This window comes from Halichoerus grypus, chromosome 2, assembly GCF_964656455.1.
Source record: "Halichoerus grypus chromosome 2, mHalGry1.hap1.1, whole genome shotgun sequence".
Classification (NCBI taxonomy): Eukaryota; Metazoa; Chordata; class Mammalia; order Carnivora; family Phocidae; genus Halichoerus; species Halichoerus grypus.
The window spans coordinates 136,177,592-136,195,646 of NC_135713.1; the positions used below are offsets into that span (position 1 = coordinate 136,177,592).

Sequence of the window (18,055 nt, forward strand, 5' to 3'; positions counted from 1 at the left end):
CTCTAGCAAGGAGCGAAGGTTCTGGGCGGACTACTCCCCGGGCACTCCGCCGGTGATACCAGACTGAAACACCCCCAGCCTTTCTGAGTAAGAGGCCTATTTGCTTGTACTGGAGATTTGGCCTGACGGACAGGCTTCTGATCTGGCACACGTCTACCTGCTACGGATGAGCTCGCAGGAAACAGAGGCAATGGACGCCAGCGTCTCGCTCTTCCTCTGCCTTGCTCCATCTTACCCGTATGTTCCAGAAAGGAGCTTATGCCCTTGACTGGTGCCCCAATTTTTGTGGCTAATGCCAGGGGCCACCCCTACATGGCTCTGGTGGCCAGTGGGACTTAGGCTCATACATTCCACACAACTGTAATCAATGAAGAGAGTTTTTTAAAATAGCTGTCACTCCCCAGGGACAGCAAGAGGCAACAGACCCAGGACCCTCAGTGTTTCTATGAAAGAAGCCCATTAGGTCACCTCCTTAGCTGCAGCCTGAGGGGTAGGCTTCTAATGCAACACACATCTGAGGGCTCACTGTAACCCTTTCCAGAGACCTCAGAGGGCTGGCACTATCTTTGCATTCCCTTTGCCACATTCCAGAGTACCACGGGCATGACTATAACTATAGTTAATGATACTGTATTGCATATTTGCAAGTAGCTAGGAGAGTGGATCTTGAAAGGTCTCACAAGAAAAAAAAAATTAGTAGCTATGCATGGTGATGGACGTTAACTGCACTTACTGCAGTCATTTTGCAACACGCACAAATACTGAATATTACATTGCACACCTGAAACTAATATATCAATTATACTTCAATTTAAAAAAGAGAAAAAAATAATTTGAGCTGCACACCACCTAATGGTGGTAGCAAGGACAATAAATACTGACTCTAGCTGATGAGCCTCAAGGATGAACACACGTAGGTACTTACTGAGTCCTTACTGATAGAGGATTTTATTTTTTTGCTCCAGTATGATTGCCTAGTCAGTCATTTTTATATGCACTGATGAAAATTCTCAGCAGACCTCTGGGGGGCATTGATGAAAATTCCTTAGCATGATTGATGGTCTTTAAAAAAAAAAAATCTAATTTTCATCTTCTTTTGGAGCAGATTTCTAGAAAGAGAACTTAGGGAAAATCCCTGCTGATACAGTACCCAAATTTCTGGTTTCCAGCAATGCCCCCATATATTAAAACTAACTCTGTCGTATAACTAGAATATTAACATAAACCCTTGACAAGAAAGTCAAGAAGAAAAATAAATCATTTCTTCTTCAGAGTTTAGGAAATAGAAAGCACAGGGGTCCCTGGGTGGCTCAGTCGTTAAGCGCCTGCCTTCGGCTCAGGTCATGATCCCAGGGTCCTGGGATCGAGCCCCACGTCGGTTCCCTGCTCCACAGGGAGCCTGCTTCTCCCTCTCCCTTTGCCTCTCCCCCTGCTTGCGCTCTTTCTCGCTATCTCTGTCACTATCTGTCTCTCTCTGTCAAATAAATAAATAAAATCTTAAAAAAAAAGATTTAAAATAAAAAAAAGGAAATAGAAAGCACAATTTTCTACCATCCAAATATTTTAAGTTTCAGTCTTCCATTTGTTTTGAATTAATATGACAAAAGCATTCCAATTAGCCACAGGAAACTTATTTTCCAGGTGATGAAAAACAAATCGAATAAGCAACTACAAATAATACAAACAACACATTTATTTAGAAAAATAAACTGAAAATGCTGTTTGGTACATTTTCCCATGAAGCATAGATAAATGGCTATAAAAAACGGTCATATGTCAAATACAAATTACAAATGATTTCTTTAATTAAGAGAACAAATAGATGTTCAACACAAATGTGTAGTGTACACTTCACTCTATCTGACTTCTTGGCTGTTAATGATATAAAATGACCTTCACTAAAACAAACTTTGGATCCCTTCTTCATTCATTTGACCACACTTACGCGCTTTCCTTATTATTCTGTAGTTGTTTTTTAATCTGAGACAGGTCCATTTTTTAGAAGATAACTGACTTTTACAGAAGAAAGAGAAAGCAATGTCTGGGGAATTCTTAAATGTTTCCTTTCTGGACTCCTGCATGTAACTGCTTGTGGTCTCAAAACTCATGGGACCATCTGTGCAAATAACAGCACACATCATTACCCTGAATGGAAGTGACAGTGCAAATATTAGAAGTGCATTGAGAAGTAATCAGTGAGAACTGCCCCCCGACCCCACGCCTTAACCAATATGGGGTGAAGGACTGAATGCAGAAACTTTTCAAGCAATCAATGACAATGCTGTTATTCCATTATGGCTTTGAGGGTGTGTACAAGATGGCAAACATCCTCTCTGCAAACAGCAACATTCTGTCCTAATACTGTTCATTGCTGAAATGCTCCTCTGTTCAGTTTTCTTTTTGTCTACATATTTTGAAATGCTGAATAAATCGGGCTAAAGATACCTCCTATCTCTATACTTTCACTTTCCCAAATGATAAATCAATTTTCTAGCTTAATTGCTGAATATAAATTTTCTTGGGCTCACATCTGGGAATATTTTTTTTTTTCCAAGGTGAAATAAGATGGGTTTTCTTTGTTTTCATTGTTGTTTTTGATGTTGTTGGCTTGCTTGTTTAGTCTTTTTTTTTTTTTTTTAATCTTCTTGGTAATTTCAGAGTGAAGAGATTTAAGGCTGTGGCTTTATTTATTTATTTATTTTTTTGCCCCCAGGGCTCTGCTCATGGCTATCAGACTAGAGGCAGATGATTTTATGCAGATCGTATCAGTGATCTTTTGTGCTCCAAAGTTGAGGGATTTACTGCTCAATGATGGACAGATTCCTGGTTACTTCAAAATTAGATCTGGCCTCAAGAAGTCATAATGATGAATCTGAAGTGAGAAAAATGAGCTGATATGCCTCCAAATAAAGATATTCCTTCCAACCTGAAGGACCTGTCAAAGGAAGGAAAACAAAAAACAAAAGATCAGTTGAAGTATTAAGCATAGTTTAACAAAAACACATTAAAATTATTAATGAGGCAATCATTTGTTAATGCATAGTTTAAAATTATTTGATTTATCAAGGATTTTAAGCGCCTATGTTAATATATGTTAAACATATATTCTACTTATATTTCATATATGAAAATATATGATAACTTAGTCATCAAAATTTAGTAGTAGCATGCTTATATTTCAATTAAAAGATCTCTTATCTCTGGCTGTTTTTTAAACTTCAGATAAACTTATCCACTTATAAATGTACTAAGTTCTCAAGATATTTTGTAAATTTTTCAGACTATAAACTTTTTATATATACCACCCTCAAAAATATTTTATCAAGAAATCACTGTAAGGTAATCTCGCATGCCATCTGTATAGTTAAACAAATTGCCAAAACGATATCATTTTCCTCGATGCAACAGAGCTGCCAAAGAACTAGTCTTTTCTTTTACTTCATGAATATCTACACTACTTTTTAACTAGCACCAAAAAATCATTTAAATCCATATTTGTGATTAATGAATATATTTTTTGGAAAACAAAAAGAAAGAAATGTAACTATAACTCTCACCCTGCCCACCCACTATCAAAGATGCTTAGCATCCCTTAATGTAAGTGTGTCTGTGGTCTTCTCTTTAAGTTACAGTGTAACAGAGAATATTTATGCAATGATTTACTATTAATAGGTCCAGAAAGTTATTAAAATAAACCTGGTACCATAATCAATGGATTAACAAATTATTTAAAAAGTCAGAGACAGAATATAATGGCTCTAAGTATATTTTTAATCTCAAAGCCTACCTGAGAACCCCTTGTCTTAACCCTTTCAATGGGGAGTAGGTGACCCCCAAACGCATGATGCTTTCTCCAATACAGAACCACAAACATACACACAGACAACAGAATAAATCATTTAGTCCTTTCGTGACAAACTCAGTCATTACCGCTATTAGGTTAATTGTAATTATTTTTCATTACATTATTCTCGACTCCAAAACAAAGTCCTAGTACGAAATAATTTAAACTATGAAAATGAAGAAAATAATCCTCTCTCTCATTTCCAAGGTTAAGCCTAGAAAAATCACCATATACAGTTAATCAGTGTGTGTTGAGAGCTTACTCTGGTTCATCACTGAAGATGTTTTATGAAAGATACAGAAGTAGTGGACGAAAATCTTCCATCATGGAGTTGCTTAAGATGCAAAAGTATATCAATAAAGAGGAATGCAGAAGGCTGGAATGAACTGGCTTATGCTACCCTTAATCTAACACCATTACTAGCATCTGCCTATTTAAGCCATTTGTGTATCTTCTAGAAATAGAAGCCTCCACGTATGCAAAGGAAATTGACATTCAAGCTGTTACTGATGTATGAGCAACAGTCCTATAATAATTAATATTTTCATTTTACTATTGAATAAAACCATACAAAGGTGACTTTCTAAAAATATACTGAAACATAATTCACGTACTTGGGGCAAAGATAATTAAATGTGCCAGTTATATTTTCATAGGTCTCTAGTCATCTACATTATTTTTCAGAGCTTATTAAGACTGGTGAAACAACCTATCATTCATTCAGAAATATGTACTCAGGGGCACCTGGGTGGCTCAGTCGGTTAAGGGTCTGCCTTAGGCTCAGGTCATGATCCCAGGGTCCTGGGATCGAGCCCCGCATCGGGCTCCCTGCTTAGTAGGGAGCCTGCTTCTCCCTCTCCCACTCCCCCTGCTTGTGTTCCCTCTCTTGCTGTGTCTCTCTATGTCAAATAAATAAATAAAACTCATAAAAAAAAATAAGTATTCAGTACCCACAGTATACCAGATACCACTCTGGGAACCATGGATATAAAAATGTAGTCTGTCCTCCAAGGATATTAGTATCAAGAAGGTCAGGGGACACACAAACATTCATAGTAAAAGCAGATTTGTGCCATAGTATATGAAATGAAGAGTGAGCATAGGAGTAGAAGTCTACAGAAGCTGGCATTTGAATTGAGACGTGAGGAGTAGGTTGGAGTTTGCAAAAGGAATACGTCGCTAGTAGCTATGAAATAAGGATATTTCAAATAGAGGGAAACAGGTGGGCATAGGTAGGGGAGAGCATGGGGCCTTCAATATTGTGTCTCATAAAACTGAAAGGAGAAAATATAGTTGCTTCTGGAGAGACAGGCAGGGGCCAAGATGTCCTTTTCTACTACGGAAAAAGTTTTAGATTTTTATCCCAAAGGTAACAGGAACTATTGAAGAATTCCGACGAAGAGAGCGGCCGCAGGAAGTGTGGAGAGCATTGGGGAAGGCGGGGAGGGCATACATATGGCAGATACTTACAGCAGAGGAATGGCAAAGCCATCAGCTGAAAGCAGTAACTAACAATCCCCGGTGCAGACGCTTCCTTAGTGGCAAATTGAAGAGAACAAAATAACCCATCCTTACTTAATTAAATTAAGAGAGACTTTCATTCCATTTTCATCTATATAAGATAAGAGCAAACATTATGAAGGTTTTCCTGTTCCGCCATTCACCTCTCGGTCCTCACTGAGCATACATGAAAAGCAGAGACTAAAACCTTCTACCCAGCAGATGTGTATACCCGCTGATTGAATTCTAAGGTTGGGTATTAATGAAATACATTGAAATCATACTGAGTTTTGAAGATTTGTTAGTTTTCCAGACCTCTCCCTGTATGGGATCAGATACCACATTCAATCTCTTAACCTCAGGCTCAAATGTTTCCTGCAGAAGAAATGCCCCAAATAACTTTCCATGTATAATTTGCAAATTTAAAAATTTCTTAAACTTCCATTATGATAGGTTTTAAAGTACAAACTTTTTTTTTTTTTAAGATTTTATTTGTTTGACAGAGAGAGCAAGAGAGCACAAGCAGGGGGAGCAGCAGAGGGAGAGGGAGAAGCAGATTCCCCTCTGAGCAGGGAGCCCGATGCGGGACTCGATTCCAGGACCCTGAGATCATGACCTGAGCCCAAGGCAGACGCTTAACGACTGAGCCACCCAGGCGCCCCAAATACAAACATTTTTAAACCTCCACATTCCCTTTTTTGTATGCTTGCTTTGAATAGAGAGCCACATCATATGCCATTACAACTGTACAAGTTAAATACATTTCCTCAGCGTTGACATAATGAAAGATAAATCACACACACCAAGATCTTGTATAGCTAACAATGATTAGAAGCACTCATGGAAATGCTTTATGACCCATTGTTCAGATCAGTGGGTTAATTGCCTCATTCTGCTCAAAAAGGCTTTGCTTAAAACTAATTAAAATTTTCTTCACTTTTTGGATGGAAGAGATCCATGTTTTCAAGCACTTCAAGTGTCATTTTTTTAATAAATTTTTTCCAGATCCAAATGTGATATACAAAATGTGAATGATACTAGATAATTTTCAGGCTGTGAGTCATTAAATGTCAAGTTAATTAATTTATATAAGTAGCATCTTAAGTGACAGAGCATTTCAATGCAGTAAGGACAGTATGATTTTAAAATGTCGAAGACAGCATGCAAAGCTAGGGAAAAGCTAAAAATATTACAAAAAGTTTGTCCAAACAGAAGTCCCATAATTCTATATTTATTTGGACCTTGATGTAATTTTCATAATTCTCTTCTTTATAATCTATATTTATTAAATATAAACACAAAAATTTGTATATATTGATTGCATATTGTTATAAAATATTTTATAAAACAAGTATGTATCAATATTTATTATTTTAAAATTTATATAATTTAAAATATTTTAACTATGGACAATCTGTTATTGTCTGCTGCATTTTAAGAGGTAGAAACCATGAAGAAATCAAAATCATTTTCAAGAAAATCTGTCTTATTTCCCCTGTTAAACGAATAGCAGCAAGATGTGTTCCCTTAATTCAGTTAAATGAAAATGTATGGAATACCTACTATAAGTCAGGCATTATGGCAGTCATGGAAAATGTAAGGATAAACAATTAGATTTCTGTTACATCTAAACATGGAGCTAAATATTTCACACTTTATTTAATTGTTATATTAAGCTATGAAGTAGATATTCTTACAATTTACCAGGTGAGGACATTCTGGCTCTGGTGAGATTAAATCAAAGTCATCATCACCACCCGCAAGCCAAATTCACTATTCCCCAAACCATTCATTTGATGCTATAACCACAGAGGTGAGTATTTGTGATAAATAATATGACTCACATAGACTAAAATATTTACTACTGGCCCTTTACAGAAAAAGTTTGTCAATCCTCGTTGAATCTATCTATCTAATTTGTTATAAAATTACTTACCAATCTAACCTTTTATTTTTCCAAATGGGTCGTCAATCATTTCAACAGCATGTATTCAATTACCTCTGTTTTGCTATACTTTGACATGCGATTCTTATCCTATAACAATTCACATGCCCACATGGTTGTATGTGGTGTATTTCTGGACGCTAGGAATTCACTTCCTCTCATTTCAGGTTCAGGTTTTTTATTGTAGCAAAATTTTAATATTCTGTGGGATAACACTGAGTTTCTAGAATAATCAGGGCAGAACTGGTATCTGTACAATATAAGTAATCATATCAGAAATATGGTGGACTGTTACATTTATTTAGACCTTCATTTTATTTTTTTTTAACAATTTATTTGAGAGACAGAGAGAGACGGGGGAGGGGAGGGGCAAAAGGAGAGAATCTGCATGCAGACTCCCTGCTGAGCAGGGAACCCGACTAAGGGCTCCATCTATAGGATTACGACCTGAGCAGAAAGCAAGAGTCGGACGCTTAACCGACTGAGCCACCAGGCGCCCCTAGACCTTCATTTTAGGGCTCTCGATAGTTTTATTATTTTCTTCATAGATATCTTTCACACTCCTTGTTTGAATTATTCCCATATTATAGCTTTCATTGCTATTTGGATGAAATGGTTTTAAAATTTATTTTGTATGTCTTTATCACTGATCCCAAGGTACAAATTGAATTTTAAGATACGCTTATATCTAGCTAGTTTACGCCACTCTCTTACTGGTTCTTGTCTAATAGTTTTTTTTTTTGAAAGACTTTATTTGTCAGAAAGAGAGAGAGAACAAGCACAAGCAGGGGGGAGGGGCAGAGGGAGAGGGAAAAGCAGGCTCCCCACTGAGTAGGCAGCCTGACGCAGGACTGGATCCCAGGACCATCATGACCTAAGTGAAAGGCAGGTGTTTTTTTTGTTTGTTTTTAATTTAATTTTATTATGTTATGTTAGTCGCCATACATTACATCATTAATTTTTGATGTAGTGTTCCATGATTCATTGTTTGCGTATAACACCCAGTGCTCCATACAATACGTGCCCTCCTTAATAACCGACTGAGCCACCCAGGCATCCTTGTCTAATAGGTTTTTATCTATTGTTTTGGATTACCTAAATCAGTAATCATATTGTCTATAAATATTGATACTATCATCTTTCTTTTTCAAAATTTAGACCTTTATCTTTTTCCATTTATTTCATTTATTCATTTTTTCAAGATTTAGACCTTTATCTTATTTCATTGTTTAGCCTCTCTAGTGCCATGTTGAACAGTGCCGGTGGTAAGAAATGGCTCATAAAATCTTTTCACTATGATGCCTTATTTGAGTGGAAAGTTTTGGCTACTTTTCATTTTCTTCTTTTGGTATTAACGTTTAAATGTTTCTTAAGGCAAATTAGGTTATTTACATTTTTTAATAAATCTAATTATTTTATCCACACTTAAACATAGAAGTCTCTTAAGTGCTCTTCTTTCTGATTCCTAAAGTTGCTCATTTGTTTCTTCCCCATTTTTTTTTTCTTCTTAGTTTTTGATGGTGCTATAGACGGAATGTTTGTGTGCCTCCAAAATTCATGGGTTGAAACCTAATCCCTGATGTGATAGTAGTTGGAGGTGAGGGACTCTGGGAGGTGAATACATCATGAGAGTAGAACCTCATGAATGGGATTAGTGCCCTTATAAAAAGAGGCCAGAGAGCTCCTTCTCCCTTTCTCTGCCATTAAAGAATACAAGGAGAAGAAGGTGGTCTGGAAGCCGGAAGTGGATTTGCACCAGACACCGATTCTGCCAGTGCCTTGATCTTGTACTCTCCAGGCTCCAAACCTGTGAGAAATAAATGTTTGTTGTTTAAGCCACCCAATCTGTGGTATTTTTGTTATAGTGGCCCTACAGACTTACACACATGGGGGAAAATCTATTTTCACATTCTTTTCAAAATAAAATAATTTTTAAAATCTAGCTTTCCTTTTTTCCTGGGTTTGATCGTTTTTATATATTAATTTATTTTTTGTCTTTATTAGTTTTCCTTGTCTACTTTAAGAAGATTTTGTTATTCTTTGTTCTGTTTTTTTAGTTGAATGTATAGCTGTCATTTTGATTTTTTTTTTCCATTTTTTTGTGTTTATTTGAAGAAAGCCTGTTTGGTAATCCACATTCCCAAATATTTATATTTCCTAATGTGAATAAAGGGATAGCAAAACATTTTCTCCTTCTTTGAAAAGAAAAATGACATTGAGTTAACTTTCTAGCTCTGTTTCCATAGAAACCCAACACTGGTAGATGTCAGCTGTATTACTAGGCAACATTGCTTATAATAAAAATAAATCCTGATTTGTAAACTGCATCTGGTCTGGGGGGACTGTGAATGACTATAAATATCTCATGGGATTTCTTGAGTGTGGTGCATTCTTGTAACTGGTGAAGTTCTTTGCTTACGGATGATTATAACAGATGTTGATTACTATTCCGGACATGGTAAGGGTTAGCCAGGGTATAGATCTCACACCTACTCATGACCTCAAACTCTCCCACCTGAGCTGTCAGACTTTAGCCCTCGACCCTTGTGGGAACTCTCATGTTGGAAAATCACTGGATACTGACCTACTGGCATGCTTTGTATCCTTCTAATGAAACCATTGTCAAGTATAACCTATTAGGGTCATGAGATTGATTGTCCAATTGAGCCTATGACTACTAAGAGTGGGTGTTATATATATGGAGATTCTTTTTTAGTTATGCATCTATCAAAATGTTATTGGCTTCATATTCTGAGAAGTATAGAGGACTAAGGGTGGTCAGGAAGGAAGTACAAGGGAAGATTGTGCATTGCCTGAAACTTGTTGTGGAACTTGAAGATATTAGTAACACCTGAGTCCCCTCCAAATGGTGCCAATGATATCCTTCCTGCACCTAGGAAGTCTGGTGAGAGAGAGAATTTTGAGTAAGAGACCTAGTATCCCTCCTTCAGAAAGAATTAAAAAAAAATAAGTGGAAGAAGTTGGGCAGAGTTTCCTTGAGATGAATGAAAAAGAATGTTTCAAAAAACTTTCAATAACAAAAATTATATTTAATCTGGTTCTTAAAAGATAGGGAGGTAATATGTTTCCAGTTTGAAAAAATTGTAGGTAAAGCACTCTAGGTAGTCAGATAAAAAGGCCTAGGTGCGTTTTCAAAAACATAATGTGTGGGGTGCCTGGGTAACTCAGTCGGCTAAATGTCCAATTCTTAATTTTGGCTCAGGTCACCATCTCAGCGTTGTGAGATCGAGCTCCACATCTGGCTCCGAGCTCCACATCTGGCTCCAAGCTCCATGGAAAGTCTGCTTGAGATTCTGTCTCTCCCTCTGCCCCTCCCCCTGTTCAAGCTCCCTGTCTCTCTCTTTGTCTCTCTCAAATAAATAAATAAATCTTTAAAAATAAATAAAAACATCATGTGCTATTTCCTCTCATCCATTGAGTGAATTTTATATGCCCATGTATCGTTCCAAGTCATAGGAAGTTTGTTTTAGTTCTTATACTGATATGTATAGAATTTAATACATATGATCAAATTAGGAAAAAGCCAATTATGGATGCACTCCATTGTAATCTTTAATTCCTATTAGACATTTAACTACTTTGGAAAAACACTTCATTTCATACTTCACAAATCATGAATATTGAGAAAATCACCTTGAAAATAATTATTTTAATGTGAGGGAAAGGACACTGCTAATTCTAGCACAGTGTTCTAAATTGACACAACTCATTTCTTGTCATGAATTATCGGTGACATTTTCTAAAATCTAAGTGAGACTCCCTGGTAGCTGCCCTGCTCTCCTGAGCCGAGGAGCACTGCAGACTCTGCCCGAAGAATGTGTGCATTCATGAAGAACACACACAGAGAACAAATCTGTATGTAGCCCTTCGCACTTGCCGCATTGAGGACATTTAGTAAGTGTACACGTGTCTGACAAAGCAACAGTCTAGAGAGATGATAATCAAGTGTTTAAGGCCAGGTGATCATTTTCTAAAATAAGTACCTGATACCTTGAAATATCATGCACCTTAGAATTGCCCCTCTCACCTGAGCTAGCACATCAGACAACCACATTCAACAACATGAGTTCCAAATTCTCAAGGCCAGCTACAAAATTTACAGGGTGCAGTGAAGAATGAAAAGCAGGGACTTGTTCAAAAGGCAGGAAAAAAGCTTTGTCCTTTCTTACCTAGTCACTCTGTTTTTTTTTTATTTGCTCTTTAATGTCATGCTCCTTTGGGCGGAGGTTGAGTGCAGACGCCCACAACCCTTTGGGGCTCTCCCCTGCAACTCAGAGCACAACACTTGGCTGCCAGTGTTGGCCTCCATGGAGAGACAGGGCAGCAGTGATCTCTTGGTATAATATGGGAAAGTGGGTGGCCAGGAGCTCATCTACGTGGGTGGCAAGGGTGGAATGAGGCATGAGGAAAAACTTCAAGCTCCCCAAGGCATTCTTCATTATCCCATGGGACTTCACTTACAAAACACAAATCTACAGATAAAAATATCAGGTCCTTGACTGCAGAGCATTAAACACAAGTGTCGGGGGGTGTGGATAGAGTGGGGGGTACTTCTGAAGACAGGGTCTTAAGCAACTGTAAGGGTCACATGCCCCTTAAGATGACCCTGCAAGTCTGTCCCAAATAGACTTCCATCTGTCTCACCCCAAGCCTTTACAATGAAATTCAAAATAACCCCAACCACAGGTCCAGCTTTGCCTAATCCTATGTTCTACTGTGTTTGGTTCATTCAGAACGTTCAAAAGTATGTTTCAGTCCGACACAAGTGACTACAGAAGAACAATGTCCATGAACTACAAGGAATAACATCAAAATCAGTTTAAGGAATGCCTTAAAATATTTTTGCGCCCGATCATTATTTTTATTCATTTTTGTAGGTAAATTGCAACTGTCCACTTGTTAAGATTTTGACACTTTTACATAGAAAAAAAGAGTATGTATCTACTATTTAAATTGGCCCTGCAAACTTTACCCTCTAAAAGAAGGACTCTAAAAGAGTTTGTAAAGTCCATCTATGATATATAAACACTTGAAAAATTAATTTAGTAAAACTCTCTAAGAAAATTAACTATAGATGTAAATAAAACATAGAACTTATCCATGGAACATCTGCATTCACACAGCAAAAAAACTACTCTAATTATTATCTTAAGCCGCCTCTTTTTTTTTACATATTTAAATGCCCATACAGAATCACATCAGTTTGAAAAAAGGGTATTTTTCAATTATTTTGCCAATTAATTTTAATTCACTTAAAATAAATTTAATGACCTAACTTTTAAAAATGATGGAAATTATGTCTTATGAAGGATGTTATTTATAACAGCAAAGTTGCTATGTGGTAATATTTCAAGATATTAATAATATGTTTATAATTATTCAATGTTTTAATATATAACTATTTCAATTTCAATATAAATTTCAATATTTCAATACATTTATATCATAAAAGACTATTAAAAAGCATATCTTAGAAGCCTACCTCAGACCTGTTTTCGGATATTTTTGTCACTCTTTAGAAAAATTTTATTACTAATAAATTTTATGATTAAATATCATAATTAAAGTTCCATAGAGAAGGAGTAAATGATGAGAAAAATATGTCATTCTTTCCCATTCTTTTAGATTCCCAGTTGAACATATTTCGTTGAAGAATACTTTCCAGAAATCTTTTTCTGGGCACAAACCTATCAAATTTGTCAAGAGTACCACCACCTTATTATCAAGTACAAATTCCAGTTTGTACTTATAAAATATTCCTTCCACAGAATACATGCAATATATGCTCGCTTGCTCGCTCGCTTGCTTCATTCATTCATTCATCATCCATCCATCCGTCCATCTTTCTATTCATTCCCCTACGTTATGTGCAATCCTGTGGTATTTCACCAGTATGGGATAACATTGAGTCCCTTATTGCCAAACATCCCTATCGATCAATTAGCAAATTCTTGTAAATCCTAAGTACAGTGCCTGGTATGCTGGCATGGTTTTAGAGCCTGGAGCTCAAAATTAAGTTCCACTCCACTGTAGTTATAAGGGTCTGTCTAAGATCATTTCTGAGACTCAGTTTCCTCATCTGTTGAAGAGAAGGAGGAAAAGACATTAATATCTACTTCCCAGTGTTGATAAACAAAGTAAATGAAAACAGATAAAAATGATTTTGTGGTGCTCATATAGTTCCATTTTACAAAGAGAAACATATATAAATACATTGGGGAGGGGTAGATAATTCCACAGGAGGGTTGAACAAGCTCCCTGAGAATCCAGTTCTTAAAAAGATCTCAAGGCTAACTGGTGTATATTGACAAACTGCCCTAATCCTACGTCCCAACTCCAACCACTGAGGAAGGCCACCAGAGTGGATTTGCCAAGAAATAAGAACAGAAGCAAAATAACTGTCTTTCCCTCTTTCTTCTGCTGTTATTAACAATATCAGCACTGGCCATTTTTGCAACCAGAATTATAAATAGTTTCTAATATCTAATTACATGAGAGCAGCATCACACATAGTGTTAAAAGTACCGAAATGTAAATTAAATGCTAAAGGAACCAATTTAGAAAAACAGTCACCAGGAGGCTTTTTTTTCCATGAACAGAGACAAGGAAACCCAAAGAGGACGTTTACTTCATTATGTGAGGAAATCGGGGGTGGGTGGGAGGGTCAGTTATATAAAATTGTGGCTATTTACTTACCCTAGATGTCCTTGATCTTCACTAGTGGTGTTTAGAGAACAGGTTTTTTGTTTTAATTTTTTTCTAAAAAAAATCTCAGCGCTCATTCTGTTTTCGTTACTGTAAGCCAAGCAGGAATTTTGCTCATGCTAATGACTGCGAATTTTCTTGTCTAAAGGCAAACATGTTTTTGACAACTCTTTCTTCCTAAATCCCCTTTTTCCTGCCCCTCCTTGTCATTTCCTTTTTATTCACTGATGTGTGCTGCTCGGAGAAACAGTTGCAGCCAAACTGGAGAGCACTGTGAAATGAATGGCTGTGGTATCTATCCCTCCTTTTGGTAACACTCCTTTGTGTAACTGCATGAAAGCCTGCCGAAGCTAATGTTAACACGAGCACATTCTACCGCGTTCCACTGGAAATGAGGCATGCTAGAAGAATGGCATTATTTTTTTCGTGGTGGAACGAGAGGACCTTCAATCAAAACAAAATTAAAATGCTAACACTGCTCCCTCCTCCTTGTTTAAACATTTCTGTCAAACCACATTCATTTTAGGTTTTTAATTTATTACAGGAAACAAGCGATAACAATGCTTCCCCCTCTAATATCCACCGATGTTTTGCAACGATTAAATTCGGTAGACAAGCAATAAAATGCTGCTCTCATCTTCATGAGATGGCATTTCTTTCTTCCTCTGGCTTTTAAATAAATGATCAGTTGGCTTCCGTGAATTAGCAAGCTGGCCTTTATGGGTTGCCTTTTTTATTAACCGAATAGAATCAGGTTAACTAGTCTTCCCTCTCCAAGCACAGGGAGGGTTAGTAGTGAGGACAGGAGGTCAGCCATGACAAATCTGCTGAATAAAGTTATGTTATAGACTGGAAAGGAATCCAGGATTCTCTTTTGTTATTAAAGTCTATGAAGCAACTGGACTCCGAAAAACATCCAGTTGCCTATGCCAAGAGACCATCTCTATTCACCATGCCCTTTTTGAAAACATTGTACTCAAAAGGAATTGGAAACAAAACAAAATAAAGGCAGTCTACTAAATTTTATTTTTCTTCTTCCAAAATGCTTTTCATTTTAGGCATACATGCCTGAATATTGTAAGCTCAAGGATAGGAAAAATGTCTTGCGTTGACTACAATAGGGTGGTATTTCTGGAAAGTCTACAAAATGCCACATAGAGAAGGTCTCTTATAATGGTCTTGTTTCATTTAAGGGGAGTAAGATAATACTTCAGGTTTAATTGGCAGGTGTGTAGGATATTTTTTACTTAACCTGAGTTTAAGGCTCAATTTCCTACCACCTTTTCTTCTATCTTGCCACTATTATGAACTAGAAAATGTGTGTACCTATTTACACACCCACAGAGCCAACAGAAAGCAGATTACCCTTGTAAATAAGACAACTGAATGACAAGCAGTCTTTCCTGCCATTAAACTTGGAGTTAATCAGAAGGCAGTCTCGGGTTCTCTAACAATATTTGCCATAACACTTCTTAAATACAATTCATGACATATCACTTTAAAAGAAGCAAATTACAATATCAAAGTCCCATCATTGGGTTATACTCAGAATTCAGTAACTTTAATAATGGCCAAACCAAAGTCTCAGTGACTCTCAAGGCACTTTTGATTTATCTAGGGTCCATCCTCTTTTATTTCCATGAACAATGTGCAAACAAACAACCCCTAGGATTTCTACATTTTCAATTCCACGTTATCAGTGGAATTGTTACTTTACTATAACCCCAGAAGCCAGTGTGCTTCTGGATATAATGGATTTGGGGGGAGGAAGCATCATCTTAGTAAGGCCTTGTGGGAATACACAATTAAAAGCTAGAAACCTAGGGCCATTTGGTGTAAATAAAAACAACCCTTTGCATTTCAATAGCCTCTAGGAAAATTTCTTTATTAAAATATAAGGCAATGTTTCTTGTCCTCTGCAGTACTCACATTTTGGTCTACATAATCGATTTTGGAGGGGCAGGGAGCTGTCCTGGGCATTTTAGCATATTGCCACATCCCTGGATTTAGGGTCAGTCAAGGTCTTAATCAAAAACTTAAATGGTGTTACTTTTTTCATTCACTCAACTTAAAACTTGGGATCTCTACAACTATCTGCAATGCAGCTACTGCATATAACTTTCATTGATAAGAAGAAATGTGCTTAAAAAACAGAGCAACACTTGTCCTGTACGAAAACAATGTTCTGTTCTCCTAATAACAGTATTTTAGAAAGCTAAAACCCAAGTTACAATTTTGAGAGTGGACAGTGAATTTTTTCATTTCATTCCTCCTGTGAATTCATGATCTATTATTTAGCCTGACTAACGGAGAATTTTTTGTCCAAGATGGCCCAGTCCTGAGCGAAGTCTTGAATTTACACAGTTGTTGTCAATCCAATTACAGAAATATTTATTGGAAATGTACATACCTGCATGAACTGCTCAAGGCACTTGGAAAACAAAGGTGAAGAATATATTAAAGTAAGAACCGAATGAATTTTGAGCAGACATAAGAAAAAAATGAGCTCTGCCTGAGGAAATTGGAAAAGGTCTCGAAGCCAGCTTCCTTAAGAAGGATGAATAGAATTTCAACAAGAAGGAAAAGCATTCAAGCAAAGCAGGGACAGAGGCAGAAGAGCACAGATCCAGGGATATAGAGAATCAGTCCCCTTAGAGCCCAGCCTACAGACCTGGAAGCAGTAGCAGGGGACAAAACCGGAAAGGGAGGATGTTACCACACAGGTAGTGGGGAGACCGTCAGGGTCTCTAACTGGAAAGTGATCTGGTCAGATTTGCAAGATAGAAAGATGGCTGTGCAGGTACATGAAGAATGAAATGGAAAAGAGCAGACCTTGAATCGGGGAGAGCAGTTAGGAGTCTATAATTAATGCAGTATTTCAACTGAAAGAGAAAGAGATATTGAACTGAGAAAAACAGCATGAAGGATTGAGACGAGGGAATGGGCTGACAAAGTATTTAGGATGGAGAATGGAAAGACTCTGAAAAATAATTGGAGTGGGAAGTGAAGAGGTGAAGGAGATTTTTCTTTATCATTTCTGGTGTGGTGACTTGGATGGATAGTAATACCAACTTCCTGAAAGAAAAGAAGAGGCAAGAAGCAGGTGTGGGGGAAATAAATTGACTGGAGAGGATAAACTATTATCTCAAACACCAAAACAACATGTATCACAAAGGATATTTAATACAGTCAAGTGGAAATTACAGAAATATTGGTTCAAATGGGAAATCTGGTTTCTTAAATCACAAGCTCTTCAAAAGGAACTTTACTTGTCGATATGACTTCTATTAATCAAAGAGGATCAGATTGGGAATCTTTAAAATTTATTTCTGTAAGTATCATGCTTTAAATATAGTAAAGTTAGAGAATGTGCAGGGAACCAGCCTGAAAGAGCAGCTTGGCTCACTGGAGGGAAGGTAATGGCTGGTTAATTTACTAGAATTCTTTGGCATTCTAAATAAATTCAGTGTCTGCCTTTGTGAGGTCACAAATCCCTTAGAGCGGCAGATAAAAGCTACGGATTTGACCCCTTAAAAATAAGCAGATTTACACATAAAGAACACTCTCCTTATTATTTCAAGATGGCTCTCCACTGACGCCCACGCATTGCAAGGACCTCAGCTTCAGAGCTCTTGGTTTTGAGGTGGATAAATTTAATCATAGATGAGTATTATTAAAAAAAAAAAGTCAAATATATATTTAGAGGTATCTCTTTAGTATTAATAGGAAGTATTCTCTTTTCCAAATAAACTCCTATAAATCAGGGTTTTACAGTTCAGGACTGTTGACATTTGGGTTGGGTAATTCTTTGTTGGGGGCTGGGAAAGAGAAACTGGTTCATGCACTGTAATGTATATGGTCAGGAGCGCCCTTAACCTCTACCCATGAGGTGCCATTAAGACCACAGATGTCCCTAGACATTGTCAAATGTCCCCTGGGAGGCAAAACTGCCTCATTTGAGAACCATCAATACAGGCAAGAACTTTTATCTTCATAAAACTCTGCATAAGAGATAAAGTTAGGAGTTCTTTTTTTGAAGA

At 37.0% G+C, this 18,055-nt stretch overlaps 1 protein-coding gene across 2 annotated transcripts in view; it reads right to left on the reverse strand.

Moving 5' to 3' along the window:
• Nucleotides 1-1,678: 1,678 nt before the first annotated feature.
• The window catches only part of PRR16 (proline rich 16), a 318,333-nt gene continuing 301,956 nt past the window's right edge, over nt 1,679-18,055 (reverse strand). For both annotated transcript variants that reach the window (XR_004923198.2, XM_036111216.2), the window contains exon 3: nt 1,679-2,935. The gene's annotated coding sequence lies outside the window, so the exon portion shown is untranslated. The remainder of the gene's footprint in view (nt 2,936-18,055) is intronic.